General features: G+C 38.7%; 1 protein-coding gene across 2 annotated transcripts in view; it reads left to right on the plus strand.

The window, feature by feature from the left end:
• The window catches only part of BEGAIN (brain enriched guanylate kinase associated), a 156,183-nt gene that overhangs the window by 102,927 nt on the left and 37,681 nt on the right, over window positions 1-15,575 (plus strand). The window lies entirely within an intron of this gene.

Consider the following 15,575-nt stretch of genomic DNA (forward strand, 5'->3'; position numbering starts at 1 on the left):
TATATATATATATAAAAAACGTGGGTTTATGGTCCTTAAGTCATAGGACAAACATTTATGTAGCTGTCACAAAAAAACCCCCCTCATGCTCCAAATGCAGTATGCTTAAAAAAGGTATATGACTTTATCAGTATTATGATCTAGAGCTCAAGCTGTCTACAACAGCATAGCTCCATCAGTTTAAATGGAGATTGCATTGGCTGGTGATCTGTCTGAGTAAATGGTACCTTTAAAATAATTCTGGTTAATTTAGTTAATAACTTCATGGGTTTTAAATATTTATGTTTTCATTAAGTAACAAATTTAAATAAGGTAATGCAAAGTTGTCTCATGCTTCTTAGATACTTTCACTCAGCTTTTATTAAGTGGTTTAACAGAGCTTGGATGGTCTGACTTTTATATGCTGTCATAACTATCACTCGCAGTGTATTAATTTCTGATCTGCATGTGTCTGCAACCACAATGTCAATGTCACTGTCACAAGCCAATTAAAAACTGAGAGAGGAAATCACTGCACCATTTATGGGCTCCACATCTATGACTAATATGGCAAGACACAGCACCACTCATTCAAAAAAATTTGAGGACATTAAAAACAAGCGGCAACACCTTTAGTGACCTGGCTCATTGCTAATGCTGCTGGGACATCATAGTCACTGTTAAGAGAAAATGTACACAGAAGTGTAAGAATAATAGTTATAGAGGAAAGAATGCCAGTTTTCAGCTTACAAAGGTCTTCAGGTTATGAGCACAGCCTGACCTGCTTCCTCCTCTCCTGGCTTAGCATGGTCAGTCATTCCCTGCTCCCCTTCTGCCCAGCCCTATGCCTGGCAGAGCTGCAGCAAGCACAGCACACACACATAAATACATAAAACTTTATAAAAAAAGTTTATAGGTCCAGGCAGAGTCCTGATGGATAGCTGGAAGGATGCTAGGATAAGCCCATATTTTACACAAGTCTTGTGTAACATTTGCATGGGTGGGCAGCTTGGAATGAGAGGAACAGATATTATTGTGCTTTGAGAGTAAATAGGGACTATGAAAACATACTGGAGAGACACCAGCTTTCACCAAGAAATGGGAAACAACTTTTTGAAAATGGCATCCTTGTCTCAGGAGTCTGTTTAAATAGCTGACAATGAATAGAGTACTGATGGTTTTGTAGCTGGCTTACAACAGGGCAAAGTTACAGCTGGGTTATAGATGATGTTTGTTCATAAATATGTGTGTAAATGCTGTACAAGCATAAATAACATTTGATCTCATGTTATTATTGTTGGGGTTTTTTTCTCCACTCTTCCTTTGTTATATTCTCTTTCCCTTTACCCAAATCACTTTGGGATTTTGTCTTCATATATGGCCTAATATTTATTACATATGCACTACAGAAGATAAATAGAGTAGAGTCATTCTGACTGGTAAATGAAATAAAAAGATTAGAAATACAGCAAGAAGGACTCCTGGAAATCCATGATTTTTTATCAGGTATTTCAGATCAAAGCAAAGAATTTTTAAACTGCTGTTTCAGCATCCACTTAAAACCCTAGGAAATTATTTCAGAGCACAGCACAGAAAGAAGACTGGTTCCATGGAGCACTGTACCTTTCTTTATCCCATTAATATGACAGTCATTGAAGGTAGCTTTAGAGGCTTAAAGAAGATCAACCAGGCTTTGTACACTACTTAACTCCAGACTGTTTTGCCTTCTGAAACATTGAAACTGAAGACACAAATGAAAACCAAATCAATGTCAAATGCAAAATCTATTAAAAGCAAAAAGATGAGGAAAATGTTACCATAATTGATTTAGATAAGCCAAATCATTTGATTTTCAGGGCACTCCAAAACCACTCCATACTTCAGTGATAGTTGGATCAAATAACAGCTGGTTTGGTTAATCAACAGGTTATGGTGCACTGGGCTCTGGGATACCTTTCTCTCCCTTTCCTACTTAGGACAACCTGTGCTTGTTTTTGTCCGATTTAGTAGTTTGTCATTCCAAATTCCAAAGCCTTTGATTTCTCTACCCTTATACAAATCCAAATAGATAAACTATGTGTTTACTTTCTCTCTCTCTCTCCCCTACCCCATCCCTCTATACACAGACACATATATACGCACACTTTTACACAAGTTTTGACCATTTAATGCGTCCAAATGCAACAAGTAGGGAAAAGACCACCCCTGGAGCAGTGGTCCCTTACTGGCCCTGCCTGCAGCTCACTTGGGATGCTCCCAGGACATCGCTTCCTCCCTGCCCTTACAGGTGACCCAGAACTCCCCCTCTTCCAGTGACCAGCCCCAGCTCATCACAACTAGTCTAGGCCTCCCACTTCTAATGTTTTCGGGTATCCTGAATGTTAAAGTCTTTCATGCCTGTTATTGGTATAAGTGATGTAAAAAAAAATAAATTAATTCATCAGCAGTCAGAGAAAAGAAGCTGAAGTAGCAGTACCTTTTCTTCTAGGCTCTGCTTCCTTTTGAGTGCTAATCTATAAAATATTTAAAAATATTTGAAAGCACACTTCTGATCACAGCGAATGGTATCCAATTGAAACCTCTGTCACATCAGAACTTGAAGTAAAAATATAAAATGTAAACCCAGTGTCTGTGTTGGCCAAAAGCTAAAAAATGCAGTCCTGAAATTTGCTGTATTAAACTGGGTAAGACTAAACACACGGCAGAGTAAAGGCAGATGCAGCACAGAACGAAAATTCTGCTGTCGCTTCTCATAAAACTCTTGCTCTTACCACAGCCAGGGTCTTTAACTGGAGAGGATTCGTATGGTCTTGTAAGCAGTGGTTAAGCAGGGGAATGTACAGGCTGTCTTCTTAAATAATTAAGCTTTATAACTTTTTTTTCCATTAAGATGTGGAAAAAGACTAAGCAGAGTCCTCAAATTTTGCACTGTGATTCCACCACGGGACTGTTCAATTAAAGAACTTTTTATCATGTCTAGTTCCAGTTGTCACCAGTAGTATTCACTTCCCCTTACACTTGTCTGACTTTCCTGAGGATGCTCTGCCATGGTCTTCCTGCTCACAAACAACGATTACAAGTAGATTATGTAAGTCATCCCAACCATAAGTTAAGAAATCCTTCGTAATGTCTCAATCCCACTGTATCCCCCATACAATCCTCACTGGAATTAAGCAATGTATTTTTAAAAGCTTCTGAAGTTTTAAGGCTTTTGGTTGCAGTTAGTTCTGTAATTTTACCTTTAAACCCATAAGCCAGAGTTTTAATGTTATCTGCATGTTAGAAGAACTAATATCTAATAATAGCTGCTTAATAAACCTAACTGCTAATGAAAATTGCACCCATTTCTCCTCCTCCATCTGTATTTTAAATATTCTTGAAAACTTGATCACAGAAATCCAGCTGTAAAGAGCTCATGAGTCCTTATTCTCCAGAAACACCCTAAAATATGTCTTTTGTAACTAGAAAGTAATAGTTTGGCAGACAGACTGCTTGATAGTATAAGCTTACTTCTGGTGCTAAGTCCTTCAAGAGGCCAGCACATAAACCTCTGCTCCATCTGAACTGCTTGCTGCCCGCATCTAATACAAAAGTACACAGGCAGCACTGGAGGTGGATACAGAAAGTGACAGCCTTATGGGTGAGAGCAGAGACCTCTGATGACCAGGAGAACCAGCAGATAAATCAGTGCACCTGTTTTGCAAACCCTTACTCCCGCATACCCCTTGGTCTTCCAACACACCTCACTCAAACCTGCTACTAAACCAAAAGCTCTGGTTCTGGAGTGTCATCCCCAGTCCTGTTGGGTTTGGTTGCTGTTTTTAAGGATGGAAATTGCTTTCTTCTCCCTCAATGCCAGTTCAGCACATTTTAGTAGCATAGGCAGTACTGAATGCTGTCAGACATTAGGGACTTGACTGGACCTCTGCACTCTGTGGTGAAGAAGATGCTGGGCACCAGCTCTGGCAGCCCTGCCAGGCTCCCTGGCACAGCCCCAGACACTGGGGCTTTGGTTCCCCTCTCTGCAAAGCCAGCTTCATCCCTCTGCAAAGCCATCTTCATCCCTCTGCACACAGTGCATTATACATTTCATCCTCTGTCAAGATGAAAACTGTTGCATCACATTAATGCCCGGTTTTTCATTTACATTAAGGCAGGCTGGGGGTGTGACTCAGTCATAAAGTTGGAAGAAATTATTATATAAACCAGCAGTAAAGAGGGATTTGTGTTAAGGATGATCAGGTCTGAAACGCTGCACTATCTGAACACCACACTGATTTTTATCCTGTTTCTTCCTCTGCCTATGAGCTGGAGGAGGACTAAGAGGTACAGCAAATACTTTACGCTCTATGTTATTAAGAGTTATTTACCCAGCTCTTGGATATCTGGGGCTTTCCATTCTGCTGGCCATAACATATACCTAAGCATCGCCAGCTGAGGAAACCTGAAGATGAATTGAATATGAGCTGGGCAATTTTAAGTGGTGCTCTGAGACTTTATGTCAGGAGAACGCTATTTTAAAGCAAGCAGCTTACTGGGTGTCCACGCCAGGAAGGTAAAGAATAAGGGAAGTGGTGAGGAACTTGATGAACATTTTCAGTCGGGCACTAAAAACATCTACCTACCTAGCACTCTGGCCTTGGAATTTGAGCTAGTCACTAGATTGCACCTGGGTCTCCCATAACAGCTACCAGTCATCCCCCAAAATGGTTTAAATCATAAGTGAAAGATGAAGGCAATGGGAAAAAAAGCCTGTTTCTGTCGCAAACCTAAGGAGAGCAAAAGCCCAGCATGTTTAGGTTCCTGCATGGAACGTGATGACTTTGACAGTGAATTTGAACAGAATGGTTTAAAGCACATCTTTTTTATTTTCTTTCCTTTATGAAGAATAACTTGCTTCCCCCCACACCCCCACTGCATGTCCCATTAAAATCAAACAGAGATGACCTAAATATTCTTAAAAGGATTTGCATCCCAAAGACAAGAAAAGTTTAGAGTCAGCTCAACCTGACAGGCTCATTTGCTCACATTCAGTGAAGACAGCTGTGACTTTCAAGAGAAATTTATACTGGCTGGTTAGTTCAGGCAGAAGCCAGAGAAGGCCCATGCTTTGTGGACTGAAACAACTGCAAAACAACATTTCTAAGGAAGGAAATGACCGTAAATGCCACAGAAACAAGTAATTTCTAAAAATAGCAGTTGAAATAACGCGTTTCTATGAGGACTTTAGGATTCATCTTTTTATGCTTACAGGCATTTTGTGCTAAAGATCTCCATCTTTCACTAACTCTTTTCACACTCATTTTCCAGGTAAAAAAATATTGCTAAATAAGCAATAGGACCAGCCTTTTAAACCTACACACACTAACACCTGTAGCAACGACACAGGCTCAGACTGAGTAGATCCATTAGTTTTGCAGTCAAACAAATGAATCCTCCCGAGTAAGCTGGGAACATGACTCTGCCTCTCATGAGCACACAGACATTCAGACATCCTCAGCCCTTTCTCTGTCTCTGAACAGAGATTCATTTCCCATTGTTATGTGGCTGGCAAGGTGATCCTTCTTCCCAAGAAACTTGTTATGCAGTCCAGCCTCTTCCTAATGGCTGTAGATGAATATGACATCAAGAGAAACTGTTCTGGAAACTACTTTCCAATTTTCCCAAAGTTACAGGACTATTCTTCTGCTCTGTCTCTCCCTCTTAGTAGGGTATCTTCAAGAAGTATGAGCAGCCTAAGGAAGTTGTAAAGTGAAGATGGACACATCTCACTTCCAACATCGTCTCTGTTGCATGATGACAGAACTCTCCTTCTCAACACGCGTCTTCTCTCTTGGCCACCAGTATCCATTGCTGATACTTGAGAGTTTTGATCATTTTCTTAATCCTCAACTTCATGGTTTGGTCTCTGTCTCTCAGGACACCCCCTGGGGCTACCATCTTGACCAGCTGGGAATAGAAAAAGTGTTTGTTTTCAACGTAGCTGAAAATAATAGAAATATTTCTGGGATGTAGGTATCTCTGACCCATGTTTTCCTTGTAAGTGCCTTGGACTATCGTGATTATCTGCCAATTCACCACAAAGAAAGGGAAGACAAGAAGAGGTAAGAATAAAAACAGGGAAAGGTGTTCTGCAGCAGGCACTTCACATCTCAAAGTCCTTCACTAAAGCTGGTGTCATATATTAATGTGGAAAACAACGCACAGAAGAGTGAAGTGTCTTGGTCAAGGTCATCAGGAAGCAAGGGGCAAATTTCCAAATAAATTCTAGGTCTTCTCTACCCAAATCCACTGACTACAAAAAAGATCAAATGATTCTAGGTTGTCTTAGATCTAATTACGATGTCAGTTACTTATCCTCTGTTTACAACATAAATAGAAAATGGCAAAGACAAATTTATCAGAGGTTTTGGGTTTTTGTTTTTTTTTTTTAAAAAAAAAAGGGGAGGGAAGAAGAAAATAAAAAACATAAACAAGTGGAGTATTACTCCCTTTAGTACAGGTCGGTATAGGGGGTTTCTGTCATCTGTTTCTATAATCTATTTTATTTCTGAATAAAGAAAACTAGTTTTAGGAAATAGTATAGCAGCTGGAGAACTCAAACCCATGTAATTTTGTCTGTACAGGAGGGAATGTGGAATTAACTGAGAAAAGACAACAACGGCTTCTGTGGAGAGAAAATGAAATGAGGGATAAAGACTGATTTGTATATTGTCTTGTTCTAATTGCATCCCTTATGCTCACAGAACAGTACTACAGGTGTAGGAACTTCAGCATTACAAAACCTTTTGTCAGTTTTATTATCACAAGTGGCCGGTACCTCCAGCAGGATCCTCGTTGCTCGCTAGAAATGTAATATGTAATCTTGTACTTTTTTCCTTCAGAAACATTTCTTCTTTCAACCTACTGTCACTAACACAGCCTCAGAAGATACTATTACATTGACTTCAGGGAATTAGCATCAATCAACACCACCTCTATTCCCTCCAGCTATAATTTATTTAGCATTTTATTATCCAGCAGGGCTCTACCCTGGCAAGGCATGCCACTGATGTGAAATGTAGGAGACGATAGGTGCGCAGAAGGACTATAAGTGCATTTTATCAACTTCATCTAAATTGCTAGTAGAAAGAACACAAGCTGCGAAGCTGACTAGCCAGCTTAGAAAGGCTTTTAATAAACTGAATAGGTAAGGTATCTTTTTCAAGCATAACTGCAATGCTAGGGGAGACCAAGGAAGGTGATGGCAAGTAAAAGCACCCCTCTGCCTTCCAACAAGTTAGTCCTGCTGTCAGTGAAATGTTTATGTTCACTTATAGACATCAGATCCTCAGTGCCACTGATTTCCTAAAGAACCAGTTGTAAGTCAGCAAGATAAAACAGTTATAAACTGGGAAGAAACATTTTGCTGCAGAAGATACCTAGTGCCTGGAGTAAAGTCCTGAACGCTCAAAAAAGATGAGCAGCCAGCCAATTCGTGCTTAGAGGAGCAGTAAGCATGTGCAGCGATACCCTGCTCACTCATATTCTATATCAAGGAGTATATCTAAGCAGAACCCAGGCCAGGAATGACAGGACCCTTCCCCAGCCTAAGACTGCGCTTGTTTGTACTCACTGAACTTAGATAAAGTACCCCTGTTTATGACTTAAATTTGCTGCTCAGATTTCCCTTCAAAAAGAGTTGGAGAAGAGGTGGCGGGTGCCTTTACACTGAGCTCATGTTAGACATAGTGTATTCATGTGAATAGAACTGAAAACCTCAGGAATATTTCCGGATGATGCTGTGACAAGAAGACTTTTATGAGGAAGTGCAGATGTAAGCAGTTTTTATTATAACGTCCTATTACATGGTGTATGTCATGTAGGTTGGCCTTATTTCAAACGAGGAGCAAACCCCTACAGCTGTCAGTGGTAAGGCATATGAACTGACGTACCCTGCTCAGAAAGGAAATATTCCTATTGACCTTGGTCAATGCATGCTTGCCCCCATGAAGAAACATTAAAGACCAACACTAGTACTTTTTTGTGCCAGGAAGAAAAATCATCATCCTGCATATGTTTTACAAATGTCTTGCAAAGAAAAGCATGCCTTTACCTCACAAGCAGCACCTTGAAACCACTTTGCTAACCAGATATCTTTGTGTGATATGTTATTAATTATACAACAGTGTCAAATTATTATTTTTTTTCTTTTACTGCTATGGAATTACATTTCAAGCCTGTGACACAGGGTAGTCAAGGAAACAAATCTTTGTAAGACCTTTGCTAGTACAAGGTTGAATATGATATTATGAACAAATCATTCTTCAAGTGAAATGCCATACAGCATGAGATCAAAATCCTCAGACAAAACACTATAGCCCCACCATGTTATCTTTAATAACATTATACTGTCTGGAAATCAAGAAGAGAAATCAAATCCTGCTGCAGGTCATTTTGTAATTGGAAACCAGTGTTTATTAAAAAAAGGATAAATTCTATAATTTAACTCTGATGAACAAATTAGATCAGGTCAGTAATTTAGACTTGAGTCAACACATCATTTATCAGAGAAAAAGATCCTGCTTATTTCCGTAGCTCTGTTTTGCAGAATAAATCTTTTGAAGTGTTATGGACACAGAAGATGCATTGATGGCACATCCATATATACAGTTCCTCTGATCTATCATAAAAAGAAGAAAATGCCAAGCTTGAACATTCTAATGTAAATTATATTTCTGTATGTTTCTTCTATCAAAAGCTCCACAGCAATTAGCAATAAGTGTTAAAAAAGTAAATCTCTGTACGCCTAAACTCTATCCTCTTGCAGCTCTATTAGTAGAGGTGCAAAGTGGATTTTAACAATTTATGCTGACAGATAAATCTCTTTCCTGCAAATACCTTCCTTGCTTTGTCTTTCCCTTGGTATGGTATGTCTTCCTGAAATCCATCCCCAACTCTGAATTACTTTTCCCCCTCATTTAAGCCAGGTTTTTTAATCCTTTATGTTTTCGAATACCCTTAGTCCTGGACTTGCATCTTGGAGACAACTGACCAGGTATAAACAAATACATCACAGTGTCTCAGTAAAGTATTTTCTCATTCTTCTGGTCTGTGATTTCTTAGCTATGTCTTGTCTTTTTTTTTCTCGTGTCTTCTCTCTTATAGACTTGTTCTGCATAAAGATATTTCAGAACATTTTTTTGAAGTAGCTTGCTGGTCACGTGGTATGCAGATTTCACTATCTGCTGTACACATTTGCTGGATTTTCTTAAAACAGTTTCCTTCCTAGCAGTGTTTTCAGTCTTGCTGCCTCTAAACACATCTTAATTATTGCAGAATATATGTATGGAAAAATGCATCTCTTTCTTTTGGAAAATGCTTAATATCCCAAACATTCACAATATGACTGCAGATTTTTTCAATGAGCTTAAATTAACTAAATTCATACTTTTGACTATTTTTTCCCCAATGTAGCATAGAATAATCTGGCATGAGAAGGATTAGAAAAGACTTGATTTAATTATATGCTCTGTCTGAGAAAATACAATTCAATTAAGGAAGATGTGATTATTAAATCTAAAATGCATTAGCATGCATCAATCAGCTGTATGAGCTTTAAATTAATAAATAGTTCTTTTACAGTTACCCAACTACTAGACAGAGGATCAGAATTAAAACCTCTAATAAAATTAGCCCAAGTCTCTCAATGCAGTTTATAAAGCATAATTTACTGAATGAATCTTTATGCAGCAGCTGTAGTAAGCTCAAAGTTTGTTCCAATGTTGGGTGATGTTAAAGTAGCACTGGATTCTGTTTTGTCACAAAATGTAGTTTTCTGTGTTGCAGGACTAACTGAAGAGAGCACAGTACAATATATTGGGATGTTTTTGTCTCAAATTACCTGGTACCTTAAGGTTGCTTTCAAAACTTCTGTACTTTCCTACTGAAATATTTTAACAATTTTTCTTTCAAATTTCTAGTGTAGATACAGAGAGATATCGAATAATGCAGTGCATACACAGACAAAGGAGGCCAAAGTAAAATTTCAAATTCTATACAGGATGCTGGGAAATCAGATTAAAGATCGTCAGCGATGTCTTAAGTTATCAGTTATTAAATCTATCTTATCAAGATAGATTTAATTCCTTCTAGTAGGGTGCAGCCATTCAATACCCACCTCAAGATGCTAATGAGATGTGTTTCAGTGAGGAATTCAGTTTTGCTACATCTCTCACATGTAAAGCTCAAGCCATCAGACTTTATGGGGTTGACATGAGGAGGAAGCCAAATGAGTAAAACCCTATTCCTCTGTCCTTGGCTGGAGTTCTGGGACAAGCTCACCCTGCGAGCAGCAGAGACCCACTGCCAGCAAGTTGCAGAAAGCAGAACTTTTTCTCCTCAAGCTGAATGTGTCTGCTTAATTACTCCTTTTTTTTTTTTTTTGTTTTGTTTTTTTGTTTTGTTTTCTCCAGTTACATATTTCTTCCTAGAGTGTACTGGTGAGGGAAATAGCCTATAGACAAAAGAAATGCCAATAGCCTGGTATGGCACTCTGTGCCAAAGAAAGCAGCTGTCTCCTCTTCCCTTATCAGGGTGACTGGAGAATTATCTCCCGTTTAGATGCATTCCCTGTTTCTGCTCTGCTCCTCTGTGAATTTTCATAGTTATATTAATGTATCTACATCACAGGGTTCCCAGTTACAGTGACGCAGGAGCTCAGTAAACATAACATCATGGGAAGAAAATTCATTTGAACAAGGCTTATTTTAGTCCATGGTGACAAACATAATTGGCTTTATCTGCTGCAGAGAGAGTTTGATAAACCCTTACTACATGGTCTTGCCCAGATTTCCATTGCTCAACTTCCAAGATTTTTTCTTCCGGATAAATAGACATAGATGAAAAACAAAGAGTGGGAACATACTCCATGAGGAAGAAGAAACATAGGGCAGAGGCCCTTTTGGAAGAAAGAGCTATAGGAGCATGGTTCTGCCTGTTTCTTCCAGTATTTTAACTACATATACTCTTCCTTAAGCTGCTTTAACACAATTCTAAAGGCTCAGGGATTAGAATAAGGAATTTTAATGGTAATTTCCCTACAAGGGCTAATTCCAGCTAGCTTTATTGTCTCCAAAAGAAGAGTTCCCAAGACTGCTGAAAGACAGGAACCATCCATTTTAATTCCTGGTCTCAGACCCTTCCTGTCCTACAAGAAAAACAGGACAGAAAGCAAGAAAAGAGTTGCTAACTAGGCATGTGGCTTTAGGCAGCAAATCTGGGCTCTGTGGAATCCTGATCCATTTGCTATGAAGAAAAGAAGCTCTCTGGTTCAGCTGCACTCTGCTAAAGCAAATAGGAAACTATTATCTGTGGAACTGGTGAGCTATACCAACCAGGCATCAACCAAAATAACAAAAAAGAGATTGAAAGGAAAAAATAAAGTGTTCTCATTTGCAATAAAATCAAGGTGCCAAGGATAAAATGAGTCCAGTCACAAGGGGTGTGAAAAGAGACTTTCTAGCTGCCTATACTCCAGCTCTAAGAATCTGGTAACAAACTAGAAGAATTGGAAGCGATGCATGTGCATTTGTGCCAGGCTATGACTGAACCCACGGAAAAGATTGGTTTGACTGAAATGGCCACATTAGCTTGTTTGGGATAGATCAAGTGGATTTTAGAGGGTGGGAACAGTACTTTGTATTGTGCCTGGCGACTCTGAAATAGTAATCTTGAATATTCCTCAATTACTAGTTGAAGGCAGAAGCAGATCCCATGCTGGCCTGTGCCTGCTACAGACCATAACACTGCACCAAGTTGTGCAATATCTCTATAAACTGCTAGTTGTAGAACACACAAACCCAAAATGATGTCATCTTTACCTTTAATGATCTATGCTGATGGTCACTTACAGCCAATACAAAGTGCTTTAGAAGTGGTTAAAAACAAATTATAGTTACAATTTCCTGATTATGAAAATGCTGCATTAAACATGAAGGAATTCTCTTTTTGCCTTCATGATGATAAATGTAAGGACTCATTTTTGAACTAAAATGAGTTGTAGCTTAAAGGTAAAGATCCTGAATTTATGACATTTGATATCCATACACAGAATAAAATCCAAACCATTTATATACGTAATTAATGCAAAGGAGTGAATCTTGCAAAACTGATAATTATTCTGAGCCAAACCATCTGGGAGAAAAGATTTTAAACACTTAGCAATCACCATTCACATTGTTTTGCTAAAAACAGATCTCGCATTTAGGAATAAAAGAGAAGCAAGCTATGATTAAAAAACTTGAAGAGAAGAAGTAAAAATGTAAAATAGAAACTGTAGAGTAGGAGTGGAAAGAAGAACTGATAGCAGTCAATACCAATTACAAGCCCTGAAATATAGAGAATAAAGGAAGCAAAAAGATACAGGAAAAGATTCTGTAAGATATCAGGTATAGCAATGCAGCAGAAGTTCATATAACTAGGAGAAATTATAACAGTGACTAGTACTTTACCTACTAGGCACGGAGGAGTATGCATTGGCTTTAGTACTTTAACGGAGGAGAAATCAATGAGCTTTTTGTGTTCAGGAAAATAAGATATTTTTATTTCATGAGATGACAAAATATTTTGTATTTTGACAGTAACTGAGGATGATAGGAAATACAGGAAAAAAATGGATGCTTTTGACTTAGCAATTCTTTATAAACACAGTTTTAGGTTTTGAAATGACTATCAAACATGCGTTTGAGGTTTTAATATATATTACTAAGAAATCTGAGAACCACAGAGAATTTTTAGAAGACTGAAAGAAAACTAATATGCCATTACATTAAAAAAGGGAAATGCAATAAGCAGTGAACTACAGGGTGGGGTTTTTTTTTCCCTAGGAGCTTCACTTGGCCATCTACTAGATTTTCAACAAAGTTAATACAAGAAAGCACTAATCTCAACTTAAAACAAAATGTGTGTTTCTTGTCACCTACTTCTAGCTTATTAATCAATTACAAGGGCTCAGCTAGTCCCAAGGCTCCTCTCTAGTTGAATAAGAGATAGAAACACCTCTACAGCTGGACTGTCATCTTGAAAGAGGTGTCTAAGCACGTGGGCATAAATACCCTTGGGACACACCTCTTCCACTGACTAGAGACTAGACAATCAGCTTTATCCAGTGCCTTACTTGCAGATGGTGAGATGAGGTTAAGTGATGAGAAATGAATACCAGGCTCCTGCGACTGCAATAACAAATCCCTTCCTATGTTCACCCAGGATATATGGTTTTCTTCTTTTGCATCCTAAAAAAGAAATACACTTAAAATAATCCTTCTTAAGAAGGAAAAAAGACTGAAGACTTCAAAAATTTAAGTAGAGCAGAAAAAAAGATAGTCCGATTCATTAAAAAGTTGTGCCACAAAATTGTATTTTCTCGAAAACAACGTATCAAACTGGGAATAGCAAAACAGCTATTAAAAGCAAGTCAAGAATCATTACTTAAGTATGCAGAGCTTTCCTCAAGGGCCTGAAGCATACTTCCTTTTCTAAATACATTTTTCATATTTACTGCACTCTATTAAGCCAAGAGCACTGCAGAATTATAGAATGGATAACTATCCAGTGCTCGGACATTTATGATGAGTTTCAGATGGTTTTCTTTTTACATACAATACCTAACCATTATACTCACATTCCAGGCATGATTTTCTAAGTTCAAGGTCCATAACTGTTTCGTAGTATGCTGTGGAGAGAGAATATGGTCTGGTATAGATGACTGTACAGGTAGCATCCCTAAATATCATTCCGTGTTTAGGAAAGTACAAAAATCTCATAGTTTGCTCTTTCCTGGCTTAGCTGATCCTGTTGTTCCAACAGCACTTTTGAAAACAAAGCAGCTCCTTTACCAAGGCCTGAGGGTTGGAAAAGCTTTGATTCATTGTAAAGGGGAGATCACATTTAACCAGAAGTGAACAAAGGCTTTGCACAACCTGAAGGGTGTCCCTGTAGCTTAAAGCCTGTGGGTTTTTAAGTCAGAATCTGATGAACTCTAAGGGCTTAGATCATCTCCTCCTAAGGTCTCAGCTGTTGGAGAAAGCCTCAGAGGAAGGTCATTTCTACAAAAATTCCCTTACAAATTTTCTGAGCCTTTCCACTTTCTTATCTTTTCTTGCAATCCTCCTTCTGCCAAACACATTAAAGCCTTCTCAGCTTTGTAGCAGCATATTGGGCTTTGGAGAGAGTTGCTGTAGTCCTATCCTGTGTGATGAGTTTGCACTGTGTCCACACATTTTTTCCTATCCTACTCAGACTCTGTTCCCTTCTGCATAAATAACAGACGCCCCAAGCAACTGCACAGAGATTTCCAGTCTGCAGGGTGGGATTTTCTGGCTCATGATGTCAAAGTTTGCTAACACAATTACGAGAGGCCAAGATTCTTGACTGTCTTCTAAAGGACTGTCTTTCTTAGGACTTGCTATTTGTGCTATTAAACTGTCAAGTGAGTTTCAAGCAAGTACTTGCCTGAAAGGAAAAGTGACAAGATCAGGTTTAATAGTGTCAATGTAGGTTTCATATTATAAATGCAATAGTTATTTTTAAGCATAACCTTACATCCAGAGAATGCAAAAGCAAAACTGTGGGTGACAGATATAGGTACCAAAGTCAACTCTTAGCTGTAACTAATTCATGTTGGAAATAGGTCAGTAATTGGATGATAAATCCTTTTGATGAGATCCATGATCTTCTATTCAAAACACAAAGCTCCACCCCACACCTCTCCTCCTGGAATATGAAATGCTACTATTTGCATATAGCTGTTGCAGGAAATAGTATGTTGGGGCACTTTCGGCAGGGAGATGTTGGTTTTTGCTGGGTTTTTTGTTTGTTTTCTTTTTTTACAATACAGTTTGTTTGTATAAGCTCAGAAAGTCTGTAAATCCTTATAAAGTTACACCACTTCTTACGGCATAGGAAACTCATTCCCCCTAGATTAGAAATGTATGCTGTATATTTTTGATGCTAATACATAGTCACCTGTGTAGAAGAAAGCTGAAGCTAGAGCATGACATGGCCAAGAAAAGTGACCTCAGTAGGTTCCCAGTTACAGAATAGACCAACTATTGTCCTACAAATGACGGTGTGGGTACAAAAGTAAAGAAATCATGCTTACAGTGGGCTGAGGAGAGAGTGGGATATCACTGATGGGCAAGAAAGCTTTAAGTCCAGACACAGGGGTTGAAGCCAAGAAGTCTTCAGATGACTGACAGCCTCAACAGGAGCAGGCTGGTGGTTGGAAAATGATGGCTAGAGAGAAAAGAGGAATGGTTTCTCCATGACCACAGTTTTTCAGTGGGAGGTCTGGACTCACACAGGGAAGAGTACATTAGATTGTGAAGTGGAAAGAAGTAACAGGAATTGACAGCAGAAATGAAGAAGGAGTAAAATGGTGGTATAAATTGCTGTCTTTATAGTAAAATGAGACCCTGGAGAATAACCTGTTTTCACACATTTTCTACTAGGACTCCTGAAATACAATCAAACACCTGCACCAAATGAAAGGTGCCAAGAGGAAGGGAAAATACTCTTTGTTGATATCTTCTGCTTTAATGTGCTTAATAACTGTGTAG

The sequence above is a fragment of the Falco naumanni genome, chromosome 7 (assembly GCF_017639655.2).
Source record: "Falco naumanni isolate bFalNau1 chromosome 7, bFalNau1.pat, whole genome shotgun sequence".
In the NCBI taxonomy this organism is placed as follows: domain Eukaryota; kingdom Metazoa; phylum Chordata; class Aves; order Falconiformes; family Falconidae; genus Falco; species Falco naumanni.